Source organism: Vitis riparia, chromosome 9 (assembly GCF_004353265.1).
Source record: "Vitis riparia cultivar Riparia Gloire de Montpellier isolate 1030 chromosome 9, EGFV_Vit.rip_1.0, whole genome shotgun sequence".
Classification (NCBI taxonomy): domain Eukaryota; kingdom Viridiplantae; phylum Streptophyta; class Magnoliopsida; order Vitales; family Vitaceae; genus Vitis; species Vitis riparia.
Window position 1 is genome coordinate 8,844,889 of NC_048439.1, and position 18,702 is coordinate 8,863,590.

Genomic DNA, 18,702 nt, shown 5'->3' on the forward strand with positions numbered 1-18,702 from the left:
TAGAAATATAGATCGGAAGAAAAAAAAAAGTTAGAAATGAGTAATACTTAATAGGGAATAGAAAAGGGAAAAAAAACACAAAAAAATTGAAATTTATACTCACTTGTGTCTATATAAGGATTAAGGGTATTTTAGGGATTATTGAAGGACAATATCCTTCATCTTAATTTTCATACTTTATTTGGGTCTTGAGCTTAAATATATATATATGATATATGGACCAAATGTTAATTTTTGGACTCAATCGGCCAAAACACAATCCTTGACTTTTGGTGTGTCACTTATGGGTAGATAGATGAAATAGTTACATAATATTTAAAATATTTACATAATATTCCAAAATAGGGAAAGTTAGGTTTTAGGCTCTTGACATGGAATATATATGGTTTTGAAAACCCAAGTGTATAAAATATGAGATGTCACTGTTAATTGGTAAAATAATATCCAAAATATGCACTATGTCCTGTTTACTTTTCTTCTTCCCAGATTGCCCCTAAATTTCTCCATGTCATCAGCAAATTCTCCCATGTCAGCATAACACAAAGAAACCCGACCCGAGAACCAGGAATCTCTCTCTCTTCCCGTCATTTTGCCCTAACCCTATCTCAGGAAATTCCCAATTTCTAAATTTCTCATCTTCTTCCCACAAGCCCCTCGTTGAATTTGCTAGCTACCTCTTCATGTCGCGGCATTTCGGTCGACAACCCTTCAATCAAATCTTTCTCATATTTCAGATACGTGGGTTTTCAAAACCATATATCGTCCATAGCAGCCTGCAATCACAACTTTCCCTTTTTAATACACCTGCTTCACTTGCTCCAATTTTAAAGTGCCCAAAAAAATTTTCACTTGCGTAATTTCCTCACGAAAATGTCTTCCATCGGAACTTCAAAGGGAATCCTGGAAATCGGAAAGTTCGCTTTCTATGTCTCAATCCCGATTGATCTGATGTATACTTTGGCAAACAATTCCGAGAATATGAAGAAACTCGTCCAGAAGGTATTCTTTTTCCTCAGTCGGTGCTATGAAATTGGTGTGTTCTGGTTATTGAATCTGTGATTACATGACACCTGGGGATTTTTTGAAGTAAAAGAGAAGAAAATGCTTAACAAAATGGACCATTCTGAAGCATTTTATTTTTCTTTCATCCGAATGGTCCTTAGTTTGTGGAGAATATTCTCGATAGGGCTGAACTAGTTTTTCTTTAGAAGATTGAATCAAGATTTATTACGTTTTTGTGGTTTGGAAAATCCTTATTAATTGGTTGATAGAGTAATTTTGGGGATCCATCATTGATGTTAGACATTTTTTGAATTGGGAACTATTCTGATTCTTACACGTCGTGTTTAGGTCTAACATTTTCAGACTATAAACTTCTTGGATACGTGTCCAATGTTCCTCAAAAGTCTCCTTACTTATACAGGGATCAAATATCTCTTTTTTACTAGCTTATACGAATTTATGAATGAAGCAATGGTAAGTTAGTATAATTTCTTAGGAATTTGATCAAATAGAATCTGCCTATCCACCTTTGCTAAAAGGATTCTCGAGGCTCTCAGAGAATTAATGGTAAACAATAAGGATAGGGAGAATAAGGAGATAAAGAGCAGAAGTAAGACAGGGTAGCTCCAAAATATTGGGGTTGTGACAATGTTGATAATGTTGCTCTAGGCAAAACATGACTATGAAAGCAGACTCGACATGGGTTTCCCCCAAACACTTGGATTTTGCCTCTGGTTTCACAGGCTTTTGAAGTATGGCTAGATACTAGACCAGTGATAGCCCCAAACACTAGGATTTTGCCTCTGGTTTCACGGGCTTTTGAGATACAAGAAGGGACTAGGCTTGTATATAATATTTTGAGCTGCTTTTAAGGTTTATGGCACATTTTTTATCTCTTAATTGGATTTGAAATTCAATACAACACCCTAAATGGTTGTTTACTAGTGATCTTATGTTTCTTTTTTGTATTTTCCCAATGAGATGTTTTGCAACAATAAATGGCTGCTTAGGCATTAAGGAATGTTTTAAAAAATTTCTTAAATAAAATTTTAAATTGTTTTCAGGAATAATTTTTTTTTTTTTTTTGAGAACTTAAATGTGAAAAACAGTTTTCTTGGCTTTTTCTCCATGAATGCACTAGAAAGAGTTTTTAAGAAAAGAAATGAAATCATCAATCCAATCAAAGAGAGAGAAAAAAAAAAAAGAAATGATGAAATTATCAAAATGTTTCCTAGTTCCTGTTAGTTTTGTGTTGTAAGAAAACATGTACACTTGCAGGCTTGGTTAAAATGTGTGAAAATCAATGATACATATCAAGGTAGCTTATTTAAATCAGTGATCAGGTTCATATTTATTACGTCTTAGGTTTTATTAGGTAAGTAGAGACTTATGTTTTAATTAGGTAAGTAGAGACTTATGTTTTAATTATTCTTGTTGGTATTATCCTTTATTCGTAAAAGCTAGAATTCATATTTGTATGTCTATCATCTTCTGAAATACGTTCATATTGTTTGGTGGAAGTTTGATGTATATTTTTGAATTTACTTTGATTAGTTTTCTTAAGACTTTTGTTGTGCTTAGGAGAGAATTTGATTAATGTGCTTCTAAAGGATTGTGGACTATGTTGCATGGGTTGGGGTATGAGTGTCAAGTGCAGGTGTTTGTCTAATTGTTCAATCCTTCATAACTCAAATTTTAGGTTGTGAAGACTTGGCTAAAAATGATCCAAAAAAGGGGCATGGACACCTTTTCCCTCTAAAAAAAAATCAATTAAAATAAATTGACATAAAAATAAATTGACATGAAAATAAATTGACAATGAATATATCCTATTTAAAAGCTCCCACCTTAAGGTACCCTAGGTACTACCTTAGCTAAACATGAACTCAACCTCTCCCAAGCCTTGGGTCTTCCTTTGTGACCCTAAGAGCATCCCATTATGTGGTTCTCTTGAGTGCTCAAGTGGTCCACCAATGGTTTTTTGGGACTGTACCTTAGGTACACCTTAATGACCTTTAAGTATTACCTTAAGAGACCCTAGGTACTACCTTAGCTAAACTTGAACTCAACCTCTCCCAAGCCTCGGGCTTTCCTTTGTGAGCCTTAGAGCATCTCATTATGTGGTTCTCTTGAGTGCTCAAGTGGTCCACCAAAGGTTTTTTGCAATTGTATCTTAGGTACTACTTTAAGAGCCCTTAGGTACTACCTTAATGGCCTTTAGGTACTACCTTAAGGGACCCTAGGTACTACCTTAGCTAAACTTGAACTCAACCTCTCCCAAGCCTCGGGTCTTCCTTGGTGACCCTTAGAGCATCCCATTATGTGGTTCTCTTGAGTGTTGAAGTGGTCCACCAAAGGTTTTTTAGGACTGTACCTTAGGTACTACCTTAAGGGCCCTTAGGTACTACCTTAATGGCCTTTAGGTACTACCTTAAGGGACCTTAGGTACTACCTTAAGGTAAACTTGAACTCAACCTCTCCCAATCCTCGGGTCTTCCTTGGTGACCCTTAGAGCATCCCATTATGTGGTTATCTTGAGTGTTGAAGTGGTCCACCAAAGGTTTTTTAGGACTGTACCTTAGGTACTACCTTAAGGGCCCTTAGGTACTACCTTAATGGCCTTTAGGTACTACCTTAAGGGACCCTAGGTACTACCTTAGCTAAACATGAACTCAACCTCTCCCAAGCCTCGGGTCTTTCTTTGTGACCCTTAGAGCATCCCATTATGTGGTTCTCTTCAGTGCTCAAGTGGTCCACCAAAGTTATTTTGCACTGTACCTTAGGTACTACCTTAAGAGCCCTTAGGTACTACCTTAATGGCCTTTAGGTACTACCTTAAGGGACCCTAGGTACTACCTTAAGGGACCCTAGGTACTACCTTAGCTAAACTTGAACTCAACCTCTCCCAAGCCTCGGGTCTTCCTTTGTGACCCTTAGAGCATCCCATTATGTGGTTCTCTTCAGTGCTCAAGTGGTCCACCAAAGTTATTTTGCACTGTACCTTAAGTACTACCTTAAGAGCCCTTAGGTACTACCTTAATGGCCTTTAGGTACTACCTTAAGGGACCTTAAGTACTACCTTAGCTAAACTTGAACTCAACCTCTCCCAAGCCTTGGGTCTTCCTTTGTGACCCTTAGAGCATCCCATTATGTGGTTCTTTTCAGTGCTCAAGTGGTCCACCAAAGTTATTTTGCACTGTACCTTAAGTACTACCTTAAGAGCCCTTAGGTACTACCTTAATGGCCTTTAGGTACTACCTTAGCTAAACTTGAACTCAACCTCTCCCAAGCCTCGGGTCTTCCTTGGTGACCCTTAGAGCATCCCATTATGTGGTTCTCTTGAGTGTTGAAGTGGTCCACCAAAGGTTTTTTAGGACTGTACCTTAGGTACTACCTTAAGGGCCCTTAGGTACTACCTTAATGGCCTTTAGGTACTACCTTAAGGGACCTTAGGTGCTACCTTAAGGTAAACTTGAACTCAACCTCTCCCAATCCTCGGGTCTTCCTTGGTGACCCTTAGAGCATCCCATTATGTGGTTATCTTGAGTGTTGAAGTGGTCCACCAAAGGTTTTTTAGGACTGTACCTTAGGTACTACCTTAAGGGCCCTTAGGTACTACCTTAAGAGACCCTAGGTACTACCTTAAGGTAAACTTGAACTCAACCTCTCCCAAGCCTCGGGTCTTCCTTGGTGACCCTTATAGCATCCCATTATGTGGTTGTCTTCAGTGTTGAAGTGGTCCATCATTGGTTTTTTGGGATTGTAGCTTAGGTACTACCTTAGTGGCCTTGAGGTACTACCTTAAGAGACCCTAGGTACTACCTTAAGGTAAACTTGAACTCAACCTCTCCCAAGCCTCGGGTATTCCTTTGTGACCCTTGGACCATCCCATTATGTGGTTCTCTTCATTCCTCAAGTGGTCCACCAATGGTTTCTTGGGACTATAGCTTAGGTACTACCTTAAGGGCTCTTAGGTACTACCTTAGTGGCCTTCAATTACTACCTTAAGGGACCCTAGGTACTACCTTAAGGTAAACAGACTCTTTCCTTTAAGGAGATAAGAGCTTTGATGAACCAACTTGGGGAAAATTTGACAGTAATGATGACATGGAATCAATTTGGGGATGAACTCAATCGATGGTACTAGCAAGGTAAGCAATACTCCCATTTAAAGGATATGTATGTGTTTGGGGGGTGGAGTTGCATTTGAGTATGCTTAGCATTTGTCATGTTACTGAAATGCATGCTCATCCCCCATCTGCTTCTAATATTAGGAGTATGCTTAACGAGAAATACATTACCTGCATAAGTTGCTCAAAAGTTCATCTGTTCAGTGTGCATGCAAGTTATACTAGCATATAAAATGAAAAATTGCGAACAGGACATGTGAAAAAGGTCTAATGTTAGATCCCAGATTTGATTCATAATCCAATGTGTCATTTGTTTTTAACTATGGTTAAACTTGAAAGAAAGAAATTTAAAATACTTTCACTCAAACCAACTTTATTTGGTTGAGAAGTTTGTACTCTATCCAATTTCACCCAAACACAAGGTAGTAAAAAAACATTATCTGTAATTGTACATGTCAGCAGCAAGGATGGCATGAATGTCCTTGTTCTCAATGTAAGATAAAGTGTATATCTCGGGGACATGGGCTCTAAAATGCATGGCAACTATGATAACTGACCAATATTTGACCCATTTCGATGAACATAGATAATGTATTTGGAGACTGGCTCAAAAAGGGATAGGAGAGTTAAGATGATCTCACTGGTGAGTCTTGGATTTGGAATTTGAGGGCCTTCTGAACTCTTAGGAATCAGATCTGCTGGTATGCTGATGCTGACAATTGATTTGGTTTATCCATACATGGGCTGGCTTGAGACTAGGTTCTAGAAAACATATGCTCACCTTGAATCACAAAATAGTGTAAGAGTGACATAACCTGAACCTAATTTTTATGAATGTTATTGTATGATGGTACTTTTAGAAAGCTGAACTCAAACCCAACCACATCAGACTTGGTGTGATCATAGTTTGATAACTATATTGCAACATCCCATTTGATGCATGCATTTTAATGGAAAATTTTCAACTACTTTAAAAGCTAGTCGCCGAAGCCAGTTCTTGGAGTGTTGCTGATTTGTGCTGTTTATAATGAAATGTGGAACCGTGCTTACATGCAGCCATTTCCTGCAAAATGCAGAGGCTTAGGTCTGCTACTAGGCAACCCATTCTAGCACCCTAGAAAAAGGAGCCTACATTGGGTAAGCAAGCTTCCTATATCAAAACGTGCAACTTGGGTTCATGTAGGAGCATCTGTATAATATTTTCCCATTTATCTGCTGCAAATGGTTCTTTGTGATTTTTCATTGTTTGAGACTTTGATCAGTAGCTGGCAGTAAAGTTTGATTTTGCATTTTTCTTCTGAATTTGGTGTTCACTATAAGTCCATTACTTTTGTAGGTGGATCATGAGAGACAAAACTGAGGTGCAGAATGGAAGACGAATGTTGTGTGACAGAGAGTATTCTTTGCAATACTCGGTCAAAATGGAGTTGGTTTGAGGTAAAAGCACTTGCACTATCTCAGACATCAGTCTAATCATGTCTCATTTGATTTTTGTGTTAAAGAATTTTGAAAGCTATTTTAAAACCTGTAGCTAGTTTAAAAGTTAAGTGATGGTTTAATGGTTTTCAAGCTGGACCAAATAAATTAGGGTGATGCTACTATTTTGGACCAATGTTAATTTAATGGCAAGGTCATGATTAGAGCCACCTAAGAGCCTATAAGATTTTATTATCTCTTTTTGGTACTGCTTAGGTCAATCCTTCTTCAATGAGAGGAACCTTCTTGGGTGGAAATGGGAGTTTTGTGGGCAAAAGGCAGAGGAAAGCATGGAAACCTGTGCCACTATGTTTGTTTTTTATTATTTGGGTGGATAAAAATCATAGATAGTTTGAAGATGTGGAATAGCCCAAATGCTTAAAACCTGTTTCATATGTGCCCTTCTCCTTTGCTGAAGAGAGTGTCTTGATGCTTGATCTGTGTCTATGTTAGATTGCATTGACTGGTTGGCTTCTTATTAATGGGAGGGTGCTGGTTTTTTATTTTCCATTTTGAATTTGAGCACCCATGGCATACTACATGTTTGTTGGTTGAAATCTTGGTTGTTTAAAACATGTGAGAGAAAAGTTGAGAAAAAAATATGTAGAAACTTTATCCTTGGACACATCATCTTCACCAACTTCGGTTTTCTTGTCACAGAATGACCACTTACAGCAGAATAACAACCCATTGTCTTTTAATCAGCCATCAATGATGTTAAAAGACACGAGTCAAGATAGAGAAACTCAGCCATCAATGAGCTTAAACAAGATTTGGCTAATAGGTTTGGTATAGAGGGACAATTGGAGGACCAACAGAGGATAGGCTGGAAACTCGTGTATGTGGATTATGAGAATGACGTTCTGCTAGTGGGGGATGATCCTTGGGAGTAAGTTCTCTATTTCATTAGTTAATAGAGCTCATTTATATTTGTGCATTTTAATATGAAGGAGTGGTAATACTAGAAAATGTGGAATAGGAAACAATCGGATTCTGAAGGAGTTATGAGGGGGGATCAATTCAAGGTAATGATGCGGGAAAGTATCTAACATGATGTGGTCATTTGCATTGAAGACCGTCTGATGCACCAATAAAAAAAAAATGGTTAGATTTAGATTGAAGGAGGGATGAGAGTAGAGGAAGCCCAAGAACGGCATAGGTTAACATGGGGAGAAAACACATGATTTCATTTGATTTAACAGAGTATGCCTTTAGCAGAGCCAAATGGCAATGGGGGATTTCTGTATCAAAGCTGAAATAGTTGGGATTTAAGGATTTTATGAGTTGGGTAATAGTCAATTTTGTTGATTTGTTGTCAATCTTTGGGGCACTGTTGGAGAGAGTAAAATTACAGATAGTTTGAACATCGTGCTCATGTATGATGGTATATTTGTACTTTGGCAAACTTCTATTTACTTCAAGTTTTCCTGAGTAGCTAAGTTTGATCTAGAAAATGGATCAATGTGGTGTGTGTTGCACCAGTACGTTGAAATGTGGCATGATGGTGTAGGTTCATTTAGAGTATTTATTTAGAAAACAATAAACAATCTCAAATAAAATATCAATTTGCTTTTTCCATTAGTAAAAAGTGGATTAATAAAACATTTTATTTAAAATGAAACTCTCTGTTCTATTATATTTCAATTTGTTACTTTTAATATATTTTAATTCTCAAAATGATTCTGAAGGAGAGTGATTCTTTTGATTGTTAGTTATGTTGTGGGAATGAGAGTAAACCATGATTTGGAATATGTTATTTGGACCATAAATAACTAGGCTATTAGCATTTTTCTGTACCCTGCAGTGTCTAATACTTCACTTTGAATAGCATGGAAATATTGCTTACTGTTATTAAGAATAGCTTTGATTGTATATCTGATTCTGGGAACAAGTTGACTTCGTGCTAGCTTCATTTGATTTGGACAATAAATATCATTTTATTTAATGGCAAGAAAGCATGATTTTTCATTTGGTTCTTATTTAATTTTTTTATTGTTGTTGCTTTGGTCAATGTAATTTTCTCTACATGTATATTATGTTTATTTAATGTTACATTATAACCTCATTATGTTTTTTTTTTTTTTGCTTTTCTCTTGAAATGAACGCTGATGTTTTGACTTAGCAGGTGAATTTAGGTTAAAAGATGAGTACTCCGGATGCAACTCGAGCAGAACTTGCTCTTGTGATTTTGTATTTGAACAAAGCTGAAGCTAGGGATAAGATATGCAGGGCAATACAATATGGTTTGAAAATTTGGAGTGATGGACAGCCTGGTACTGCCCAAAATGTTGACAAATCAACCAGCTTGGCATGGAAAGTTTTCCATCTTTTAAGGTTGGGTGATACCGTACATTGTGGTGTAAAACTTTTATCTATATATATATATATATATATATTAATCTTGTCTGCTATTTCTGTTGGCTTCTCCATTGTATACATAAGCAAAAGGGGCACCCTTAGTGCATTAAAAAAAAAAATTGATGTTGAACTTGCATTAAATCAAACACCAGAATGAGCATTCAAGTATCCTGTGAAAACGATGGACCTATAAGTACTGATTACAGATGCTTATGATGAGATGATCTATTTGGATGAACTCAGGTCTCACAAATGGGACCATTAATATCTGAAGCCTCTTATACAAAATGGTACTATTTTTTACCTAGGTATTGATTGAATTTGTATGATAATGAACCCCAAGAACCATCCAGATGTATAGTTAAAGTTAATTATGAGCTAATTCAATACGATCGTTTTAGTATGTAACATTTTTTTCCTGGTGGACTCGGAACCTTAAGCCTCCCACAACCCCACCCAGTCCTCTTCATTACCACTTCAGGCAAAGGCATCAAGGGCAAAGTATTCAAAACCGAATTCACTCGCACCCAAACAGAACAATGGCATGCCTGTGGCAACACACAGTAAAATGTGATCATCCCATCTCAAGAATCACCTCACGCGTAATGCGCAACAAGGGTATAGCTCGTGATGTGAGCAATCAAAGCTCTGCTTGTGTAAAAAGAGATACCCTAACCCCACATTCAGGGTATATTCATTCCAGGCATGAACAAGTGTGGATCCCACCAGGAAAAAAAGAAGGCAAAATCTTACTCATGAGAATAAATATGGGCTCTGGCGAACTCTCAATGAGAAAGACGGCTATCAAGGGGCAAAACAAAAGTTGTTGAAGAAACAAATATGGTAATTGTGTCTTTATCCAAAAAAAGAAACGAAGTTTACCATTGAACATCTAGTTTCAAACATTTATGGGCATCACATCCATTTTCAAATCAAGGAGAACGATGGCAAAAAGCACCCCTTCACAATGTAAGTTTAGACTAATTTAAGTGTCTTCGAATCGTAGGCATAATCTGTGTATGAGACAACACCTTACAAAGTTAAAAGCCAGTCTATATATTCTTAGTGCTTCCCAACAGTTGTCTCCTGAAAAGCACAATAGCATGTTCTTTAGAAGACATCTGGATGGAAATGGCCAGGGATGGAGCTACTTTGCTGAGCCTGCCTCAGGTGCATTGAGAGTGCATAGTTATTCACCTGTTACACCATCACAAGATCAAATAATAGTGTCATTGCACCTGGTTGATAACAGTAACAACAACAATAACAACAACAAATATCTAATACAAATTCATAAAATTAACAAATGATGATTCTAATTGTGGATACATTCTTCCTCATAAGGTAAAATCAATATTCAGGCAGTGATCCAATTCCAGCCAATCTTTTGGTCACTCCCAGCCATGCATCCTGCTTCCATTTCAGGATGTACTACTCTCTCAGCTTCACTCTATATCCCTTTTACCTCGATTTCAGGATCATCCCTCATTTGGATTATCAAATCGAGCATACATTTAATGATCTATAGATGAGCTAGGTCTGATGCAAACCAGATGATTCATTCAGATGTACAAATGGATCTAGTAAGGGTAAGCCCACATTAAACCTAGTCTGCTCTTTTACCTAAAGTATATTTATTGTATGAACTTTGCTTTGAATGAGCCTTGCAAATGGAAAGTGCCATCATTCTACATGAACCATTTCTCAATTTCCTATATACATTTACTATTTAAGTCAGAAAATGGTACGCTTAGAAAATGCATACCAACTTTTCACATCAAAAACTAAACATAAGAGAAACCTCAATCAAGAATCAAAAAAGGCAGAAACCAAGAAATCATATAAAGAACCAAATGTTTGAGATGTATTATTGTACCTCACCAGCATATAATTCATCAACCTGGAACTGATTGGGAGATAAAACTCCAATTTCATCAGCATAATAATCCTGCAATCAAAGATTAAGCAGTTAAGAAATTAGCATAAAGGATGTCACGAATATTTAGAATCTTTCAAACCAAAACAGTGATCATAAAGACCACTAAAGAAAACTTTAATATGCACAACAATTCTTCAAAGTTAATTATTTGAATAACACTACATTGATGGAAAATGGAACGTGGTGTATAGAACCATGTGCAAATATCTACAATGAGAAAATAATGCCTGCCAATGTAATTTAATTGAGTTCGGAAAGAAAGACAAAAAACAAATAATACTTGAAAGAAATACTTTACCTTCTTGCTAGCCATAAAATAAATCCTGTCACCTTTCTTTATAGTCCCATCAATGACTCGAAAATATACGATCACTCCTCTATATGGATCATAGTAACTGAAAAGGTTTGAAGAAATGATATTTATACACATCCAAATAATGCAAAGGCTAATATGTTATATGCTGAAATTAAAATAGCAAAGAGAAAACAAAAGAAGAATGCATGGAATAGGACAATTTGTTTTCAACATTAAAAAGCCCTATAATTTTGGGCCAAAATATGAAAGTTTATTATTTATGTTGTGAAAATATAATTTTATAAATGTTTTCTGAAACTTTTACATCAGCTGTTATTTAGACAACAGCAGCATTTAATTCCACAATAAATTCACAAGAGTTGGACACGCAACATTTTGCACCAGCATCCCTCTTTTTACGCATATCTCAATCCAAAAAGAACAAACCAAACCAAACCCCACCCCCCAACACAAATAAAAAAGGCAAGAAAAAAAGCCTCTTCTCCTTTCAGTCTTTCAAATGTTCATTTATTTTCTTAGCAGCCACATTCATGCTTATGTTTACTTTCGGACTTACGCCTATCGAAAAAGGTAAAAATCAATTTCTGCATCATCCAAGGTTCCACTTCATTGATATGTTTCAGCCAATTCAAATATGAAGACATTTCAGAAATGCAATGTACAAGGCATGACTTTTAGAAATGGATTCTGAATTGCCAAGGTTACACAGCTTCCTTTTTCCAAGTTCAACCTTTACACAACCTTTTGTATCACCATAAGAAGTATATGGTAGTCAATTTCTATTTGGAAAATGTGTATCTATAAAAAAATTTGTCATGTAAGCTAGCAAACTCATTAGCTTGCATGTTCAATAAAATCACTAAGATTATAACATAATTAACTGGCATGTATGATATGCATTTGTTTATTCATTATGTAAGAATACTAGTATTGAATGTGATCTAAACTTTCATTCAATAATAAGAGAAGAGAGACCATGCATTATACAGGACAAGTGACAGACCATTAGAGCATAATTGAACTTGAGTTCATGAATGTTGAGAAGTTCAACCATGATGTGTGAGTCAGATACCTATCAAATATTAAAGCCCTCAAAGGTCTTTCTGCAGTATCACAGGATGGGGGAATCCTTAACTAAGGTAGTACCTAGGGTCCCTTAAGGTAGTACCTAAGGGCCATTAAGGTAGTACCTAAAAGCTCTTAACGTAGTACCTAAGGTACAGTCCCAAAAAACAAAGGGTGGACAACTTTAGCACACAAGAGAAGCACATAATGGCATGGTATAAGGGTCACAAAGGAAGGCTCGAGGCTTAGGAGAGGTAGAATTCAAGTTTAGTTAAGGTAGTACCTAAGGTCCCTTAAGGTAGTACCTAAGGGCCATTAAGGTAGTACCTAAGGGCTCTTAAGGTAGTACCTAAGTTACAGTCCCAAAAAACCAATGGTGGACCACTTCAACACTGAAGAGAACCACATAATGGGATGCTATAAGGGTCACCAAGGAAGACCCGAGGCTTTGGAGAGGTTGAGTTCAAGTTTACCTTAAGGTAGTACCTAGGGTCCTTTAAGGTAGTACCTAAGGGCCCTTAAGGTGTACCTAAGGTACAGTCCCAAAAAACCATTGGTAAACCACTTGAGCACTCAAGAGAACCACATAATGGGATGCTTTAAGGGTCACAAAGGAAGGCCCGAGGCTTGGGAGAGGTTGAGTTCATGTTTACCTTAAGCTAGTACCTAAAGGCCATTAAGGTAGTACCTAAGGTACAGTCCCAAAAAACCTTTGGTGGACCACTTTAACACTCAAGAAAACCACATAATGGGCTAAGGTAGTACCTAGGGCCCCTTAAGGTAGTACCTAAAGTACAGTCCCAAAAAACCTTTGGTGGACCACTTCAACACTCAAGAGAACCACATAATGGGATGCTCTAAGGGTCACAAAGGAAGACTCGAGGCTTGGGAGAGGTTGAGTTCATGTTTACCTTAAGGTAGTACCTAGGGTCCCTTAAGCTAGTACCTAGGGTCCCTTAAGCTAGTACCTAAAGGCCATTAAGGTAGTACCTAAAGGCCCTTAAGGTAGTACCTAAGGTACAGTCCCAAAAAACCTTTGGTGGACCTCTTGAGCACTCAAGAGAACTACATAATGGGATGCTCTAAGGGTCACAAAGGAAGACCTGAGGCTTGGGAGAGGTTAAGTTGAAGTTTAGTTAAGGTAGTACCTAGGGTCCCTTAAGGTAGTACCTAAAGGCCATTAAGGTAGTACCTAAGGGCCCTTAAGGTAGTACCTAAGGTACAATCCCAAAAAACCTTTGGTGGACCACTTCAACACTCAAGAGAACCACATAATGGGATGCTCTAAGGGTCACAAAGGAAGACCTAAGGCTTGGGAGAGGTTGAGTTCAAGTTTAGCTAAGGTAGTACCTAGAGTCCCTTAAGGTAGTACCTAAAGGCCATTAAGGTAGTACCTAAAGGCCCTTAAGGTAGTACCTAAGGTACAATCCCAAAAAACCTTTGGTGGACCACTTCAACACTCAAGAAAACCACATAATGGGATGCTCTAAGGGTCACAAAGGAAGACTCGAGGCTTGGGAGAGGTTGAGTTCAAGTTTAGCTAAGGTAGTACCTAAGGTCCCTTAAGGTAGTACCTAAAGGTCATTAAGGTAGTACCTAAGGGCCCTTAAGGTAGTACCTAAGGTACAGTCCCAAAAAACCTTTGGTGGACCACTTCAACACTCAAGAGAACCATATAATGGGATGCTCTAAGGGTCACAAAGGAAGACTCGAGGCTTGGGAGAGGTTTAGTTCATGTTTACCTTAAGGTAGTACCTAAAGGCCATTAAGGCAGTACCTAAGGGCTCTTAAGGTAGTACCTAAGGTACAATCCCAAAAAACCTTTGGTGGACCACTTCAACACTCAAGAGAACCACATAATGGGATGCTCTAAGGGTCACAAAGGAAGACCCCAGGCTTAGGAGAGGTTGAGTTCAAGTTTAGCTAAGGTAGTACCTAGAATCCCTTAAGGTAGTACCTAAAGGCCATTAAGGTAGTACCTAAAGGCCCTTAAGGTAGTACCTAAGGTACAATCCTAAAAAACCTTTGGTGGACCACTTCAACACTCAAGAGAACCACATAATGGGATGGTCTAAGGGTCACAAAGGAAGACTCGAGGCTTGGGAGAGGTTGAGTTCAAGTTTAACTAAGGTAGTACCTAAGGTCCCTTAAGGTAGTACCTAAAGGCCATTAAGGTAGTACCTAAGGGCCCTTAAGGTAGTACCTAAGGTACAGTCCCAAAAAACCTTTGGTGGACCACTTCAACACTCAAAAGAACCATATAATGGGATGCTCTAAGGGTCACAAAGGAAGACTTGAGGCTTGGGAGAGGTTTAGTTCATGTTTACCTTAAGGTAGTACCTAGGGTCCCTTAAGGTAGTACCTAAAGGCCATTAAGGCAGTACCTAAGGGCCCTTAAGGTAGTACCTAAGTTACAGTCCCAAAAAACCTTTGGTGGACCTCTTGAGTACTCAAGAGAACCACATAATGGGATGCTCTAAGGGTCACAAAGGGGAACCCAAGAAGCAAAATCCGGGAGAAATTTGTTCCGGTTCACATATGAGTCTGTTGAGCTGGCCCAAGGGGAAGGCATTTTCGGTATGAAATAACACCTCAGACCAGAGTGCATGAAAAGAAAAAATTTTCTTGAAATAGTGGACATATCTTGGGTTATGCAAACTTGGGTTTTGAAAACAATATTATTGGGAAATGGGGCCCCAAAACACAACTTTCCCTTCATAATTCCTGTGTTCATGGTGTACTTCCATTTTTGCTAAACGCCTTCTAATAAAATTTTATTTTCCTATTAACAAAAAATTCACAACTGCAACCAAAATCTCTAGCAACCAATTCTCTAATGAATGACCTATCTAATTCTATGTAATTTTTTTCATAAAGTCATATTGGTTCTAACATGTTCAATGACCCTAGCAATCCAATCTGTAGTTAGAAACTAGATAGGAGAAAAAAAAAATTTCACATATAAAATGTGCAACACCTTTTATCAACTATCTCACACATAAAAATATTTCATACATACATACAAAAATTACCTAATCAATATATCGAAAGAAGACTATAAGCGTGTAAAAGCACCTTTTATCAACTCATTTTTTATACAAGAGGGAAGAGAAATGGAAGGTAACCAAAGGAGACCCATAAAACACAAATAAATAAAGAAAATTACATTTAATGGGGAACCTCAAAAAGACTTGAAATCCTTCCAAACTTGTGTCCAAAAAAATATTTTCCATGTAAAGAAAGATATGGAACAAAATAAAATTGGATTTGAAGCTTCTTGGAGAGAACTATTTGAAAATTTACGATATAAAGGGGGGAAAACCTAAAAGAAAAGGGACAGTTTGGATTATCTTGTGAAAATGTGTCATGTTATATCACATGATATGAAATAATATATAACACGATATTTGATATTGTGCAATACAACCTACTTTTCCTATTGATTTGATAGGAATAGATACATCTTGCATGATACAAGTATACAACCCTCCACCCTTTGCAATGTCATATCATCTATCAATCAATTAGGCCTTTGGCAGTCCTCTTGATTTGCAAATGCTTCCAACTCCCCGACAAAAGGAACTTAAACCCAAAAAAAAAAAAAAAAATCTTTTTCCCCATAATTTCTGAACATACCATGTTCCAAAATTTTAAACAGGAAAAAAATTCAAACCCGTTATCATTCAAAACTAAAGCATAATTTTCCAACAACACAATCAAATACATCCATACCACGATTCCCACGTGCTGTTTTTTCCCACTATGATCTTCTCTTATAAAATAATCCATAGGGCAATTACATTTCCTTTTAGGTTTCTCACCTCATAAAGAGCATAATCAGTTATTGCCACAATTCATCTCATGGAATTGGAGGTAAAATGAATAAGTTATGTTGTGTTAACAAGATTTAACAAATACGTAAAGAGATTTGAAAAGGACCACCAGCATACCAGATCAGAAATACCTACTTATTCTGATGGCAAAAAATTCAAATATTGGAAAGCAACCACAGTCCAGTCAACCAAACTGTAAAGAACCTATTCACTACTCTTGGGGGCATTTCCTATTTTAGTTCTAAGTGCCGAAATATCCAGACTTCTACATCGACAAAATCACCCATTACAGATAATAAAATTAGAAAAGCATTTTGCCTATGAGAAAAAAGCTACCAAGATTGATCCAGACATAAAAATTATAACTATGTTTACAAAATTCAAAAAAAGAAAAATATAAGTGACTTGGCATCTAGAAGGCATAATGTAGCCATCGAATAAACAAACAAACAAAGAAACAAATAAGATAACCACGTAATAGTTTGCATCCATGAGAACAAGATAAAATTTTTGCCCGTTAAAATATAGCAAGATAACATTCATAACTGGTTAAGATATAGACAAAAACACGCATAAAAAATTACGAACCTACACCTGTGGATTCTGGAAGTCATCCATAGATGCAGCTAGAGCTGGTAGCACTCAATGATGGTACTGAACTTGCAAATCTGGGCCCATGTCTGTGGACAGTTGCCCAATGGCATTAATAGCTGCCCATCGCACACGAGGATGGGGATTTGGGAATGTATTCAAAACCATTGTCACCATTTGCTCCAAATTTTTTATCATCACCTGAAAATAAAATAGTCAGAATGAATAACTATAGTAGCATGTAGGGACTATTACGATTTATTTCTAATAAATACAAACAAACAAGCAACACAGACAAACTAACAACCTATACTAACAAACCATATTAACAATGTATTCCCATTATTGTTTCCTCTCATTTCAAAACAAATTGACCACCTTTCAACCCATACTCCAAAATGTTAAATATTCACCTTCCTTAGTGTGGGAAGTATGTGTTTTTAACAAAGGTAGTAAATAATTTTCCTTAATGAAAATTGGGTTAAATACTTCACAACCAAACTCAATTACCAGAATTATGCTAAATTCCGGATAAACTCCACCAAGTGAGCAGTTAGAATACAAAAAAATCCTATGAGATTTTTATAAAAGTACTTTGGAAAAAAGAAAGAAAGAAAAAACAATTTAAGAGAAAAGAACAACTCCATGAAAATCCTATGAGAATTTAATCAAAGTACTTTTGAAAAAAAAAAAAAAAACAAAGCAAAATTAAAAAGAAAATAACAATTCCAATACCTTTGAACAGACTTTTGCGATCTGAGCAAGAGCAATCAGAGTTGCATGGTGTTTTTGCCACTCCGGCACATCCAAATATGCCGGCAAAAGCTCTGAAGCAACAGGTACAATCATATTCCCACCCAATGAAATAGCTAACCTATCCAAACACTCCTGCCCAGCACTGTAATTACTGCTCTCATTCGCATCCTCGTCCTCGCTATCCGCACTATGCCACCCTGGATCATCCTCAATATCCAACAACATCTTCATCAATATAGCAAAAAGCCTACTTATAAACTACGACAACTTCCTCATCATCCCAGGTGCGCGCTCCCTCGCCTCTGCCAGAGCTATCACGAACTCCACCGCCAAATGTCGCGTTCCCTCCTCCAGGGTCTCAGCCTTCGCAATCTGTAACATAGACCCCACCACATCCACCAACTGCAGTCTCAGAAACCACGGCTCTGTCCCGACCAATTCGATCAACAACTTGAGCGCCTCTTTTGTCGTCGCCTTCTGCCCACAATTCAACGCCTCTGTTATCGTGCGCATCATCGCCGGCAACAAGTCCTGAAACCGATCCCGGTCCGTCGAACTCGACAAACACTGAATGAAATTAATTGCATCGCTCAAGGCCGCGATTTTCACATTGGAGCTCAACGACGACGTCAGACTCTGCAAAAACATCTGAGTATGGATGCTTGATATGAGAAACTAGGGTTTCCTCGATGTACTGCGCCAACTGAGCAAAAATCAAGAACACTGCCTCCTGAAGCTTCGTCGAATCGAAGGTCACGCACTGAAACATATACGACAACAGATTCGGCCACCCGTTCTCCAGCAAAATCGACGACGCCAACTCCGAAACGGTGTCGCACAGCTTCTTCGAAATGCTCTTCGCATTCTTCCGCTGAATACACCCTAACAAAATTGATTTCAACGATAACTGAGTGGATGCACTGAGCATTAGGTTTACGATTTTCATTGGCTCCCAAAAACTGGAAATGGAATATCGAAATTGGGAATTTCATGAGATGGGGTTAGGGCAAAATGACCAGAAGTGAGAGAGACTCACTACTTTTGGTTCTCGGGTCGGGTTTCTTTGTGTTTCAGCTTTGAGAACGAGTTCAAGTTTCAAATTGTTCTGCTGACATGGAGAGGATTTGCTGATGAGATGGAGAAATTTAGGGGCAATCTGGGAAGAGTAAAAATAAACAGGAAATAGTGCATGTTTTGTATATTATTTTACCAATTAACAGTGACATCTCATATTTT

At 37.6% G+C, this 18,702-nt stretch overlaps 1 long non-coding RNA gene and 1 pseudogene across 1 annotated transcript; one reads left to right on the forward strand and one right to left on the reverse strand.

Annotated features, from left to right (window-relative positions):
• The first annotated feature begins 526 nt into the window (after positions 1-526).
• LOC117921996 lies at positions 527-9,004 on the forward strand. The gene is made up of 3 exons (XR_004652424.1): positions 527-999; positions 6,469-6,569; positions 8,734-9,004. It is a non-coding gene; the product is annotated as an uncharacterized LOC117921996 (long non-coding RNA).
• Positions 9,005-9,820: 816 nt separating this feature from the next.
• LOC117921995 lies at positions 9,821-18,611 on the reverse strand (annotated as a pseudogene).
• Between the last annotated feature and the right edge of the window lie 91 nt (positions 18,612-18,702).